Source organism: Ursus americanus, chromosome 7, assembly GCF_024610735.1.
Source record: "Ursus americanus isolate L20-20 chromosome 7, mUrsAme1.1.p, whole genome shotgun sequence".
Classification (NCBI taxonomy): Eukaryota; Metazoa; Chordata; class Mammalia; order Carnivora; family Ursidae; genus Ursus; species Ursus americanus.
Window position 1 is genome coordinate 1,994,467 of NC_142133.1, and position 2,638 is coordinate 1,997,104.

Here is a 2,638-nt window from a genome sequence, read left to right on the forward strand (position 1 = left end):
AATAATGAAAGCAAAGGACATTGGTGACTCAATCAGTCAGCTGGGGTTTTTTTATTTGAAAAAACATATTCTTTCACATAACTTAACCCTCTCTCTTTAAGGTTATTGTTTCTAAGGTTGATAAGCCGAATATTGGTTTGACCTGAGGAAATATTTTTAAACAAACCTACTGCGTACTTTTTTGGCACATCATGGAGCTCTCTAGTACTGCTGATACCAGAGTGGGTTTGACGCCTCTGATGCAAGCACAGGGACGTGGAGAAATCCCCTCTGGGACAAGAACTGCTTCTACTGGATAAATATTTTCATCAACTGTTTGGGACTTGATGGGGAAAGGGACAGATATTCAATAGAGAAACAGGAGGCCACGCAGAACACAAGTCTTTTGCGAACAAACAGGAGCCAATATCATTCTGGAATCAATGTGGAAACTGTTCTCTTACCAAAACCCAGAATGAGACTTCTTGTATGATAGCAACTAAGGGCAGACAAGAAAGTTGCAAAACAGATGCAGCAGCCAGCTGTCGTCCAATCGTAGGTTCCAGAGCAGAACTAAGACCCCAGCAGGCCTTTTGCCGAGAGCAGCATAGGCAGAGTTAATCTTCTTAGAGCCTATGCTGTTGGAAATAGATAGTTGCAGAAATGTGTTGAAGATGTTCCATCTTAAGTCCTCCTATTCAGCAACTGCAGATAGAGAGACTGAAAGCTATCTCTGCAATTGGTATGAAAAGTCCTGATATAACGAAGCAAGAATCCCACAGCAGATGGTACGGGATAAAAACAGTGTGGGGTACATGGGAGACAGACAACGGGAAAACCAGGCAGAGAAGTGTGATTTACTCATACCTGGCTAAATTAATTGTATGCTGTCTAGTGAGGAGGGATGGGAAATTAATACCAAAACTAAGCCATACCTCACTTGTAGAAATTATGTTTAAACATACCGTACAATCCTGAAGGTGCAGTAAACTGTACATTGTCTCCTTTTGCAATGTGGATTCAATTCTTTATAGTTAATACTTCTGTCTCTTAAAAAAATGTAAGAACACTGAACATTTCCTAGTATTTAAAAAGACATATTGAGTCCAAAAGACTCATCAGACCCAAATGGTAATTATAATCAAGCATTAGGTTCCTAGAGAAGGACTATCGAATACACAGCCCCTTAAAATTTTAAAACCTTGGCTGTTTTTTTTTTTTTACTGAGAATTCTAATCTTTATTCCCTTTATAAAGATTCATTCACCTCCAAATCTCAGTTTCTTCTTTTGTATAGGAGGAAGTTTCCTCTTCTGTACCCTCTTCTGGCAGGTAGAACTCACCTGCCTACTTGGAATGCTGAGAGCAGTTGTCTGGTCATGAAAAGGGGGGTGAACACCTGAATAATAGGTTCCAGAAGTATGCACACATAGCTATTACAACTGAAGAGATCGTTTTTTGAAATAATGACTCATCACAGAGTTCGATCATTTTGAAGGATAACGTGTTTCTTGCTATGGGACTAGAACCCACAGAAGTAAGAAATAACTCCTACCTTTGGAGAAGAGGTGGTAAAACCTTGGCTGTTAAGCAGTGGTGTCCTGCACATTCTAGTGCTGTCCGAGAAAAATATGATGTGAGCCACATAGGTTTATTAACAAGATAAAAAAAGCAAAACAACAACAATAAAAACAGGTAAAATTTGAAAGATAAATGGAAATAGGTAAAATTAATTTTAGTAGGTTCTATTTAACTCAATATATCCCAAATATTATTTCAACATGTAATCAATTGTAAAAACAATTGAGATATTTTACAATTTTTTTATATTCAGTCCGAAATCCAGTGAATATTTTATACTGACAGCACATCTCAGTTTAGACTAGCCGGACTGCAAGGTCCCAAGAGCCACAGTGGCTAGTGGCTGCAGATCAGACCACCCAGGTGTATAGCATAGAGCACAGAGGAGACAAAACACTATGATCAAAGTGTGTTTGTCAGCACTAATGTTGTTGGTTTTGTTGTTTATTCTGAGCAAATGAAAAATAGCTCCAAAGAGGAAAAAGCTAAATTTCTGATAATGTTTCTTCTGGCAACGTTTTTGCACTGGCGTGATCCGTAGATTTTATTTAAAGCTCCATAAATTCCCATGTTCCATAAAAGCTTAACCAAAAAGGGAAGTAATTTCTCAAAAGTGAGGGGCTAACTTGAGTGCTTGCATAACGAGTGTCCTGTGTCCCATTGATAGACATAACTAGGAAAAGCAGTATAAGCAGATCATAGTGCTTATTGTGCTCAATTCAGCAGCACATACACTGAAATTTGGAAGGATACAGAGAAGAGTAGCATGGCCCCTGCAGAAAGATCATAATGCTTATTAAATCAAAAAGGAAGAGGTTCTCAGTTACACCTCTGTTCTCAGATACCAAGAGAAGTACCCATCTAAAATAAACCTGGCCTGCACGCGTGTTAAAACCAAGAGGGGATCTTCACATGGGGCAAGGAGGTCGTCTCTTGGAGAGAACAAGCAGAGAAGAGCTCACCGTGAGTGATCTATGGACCTGAACGCGATAATTGGCTGTCGTAAGAAAGACACTAAGAATACACAGAAGCACACCTCTTACAAGCACGGTCAGCAAAACAGTGCTAGGGAGGAAATA

General features: G+C 39.2%; 1 non-coding gene across 1 annotated transcript; it reads left to right on the top strand.

Moving 5' to 3' along the window:
• The first annotated feature begins 2,269 nt into the window (after nucleotides 1-2,269).
• LOC123776093 (U6 spliceosomal RNA) lies at nucleotides 2,270-2,379 on the top strand. The gene has a single exon (XR_006775269.2). It is a non-coding gene; the product is annotated as a U6 spliceosomal RNA (small nuclear RNA).
• Nucleotides 2,380-2,638: the final 259 nt, after the last annotated feature.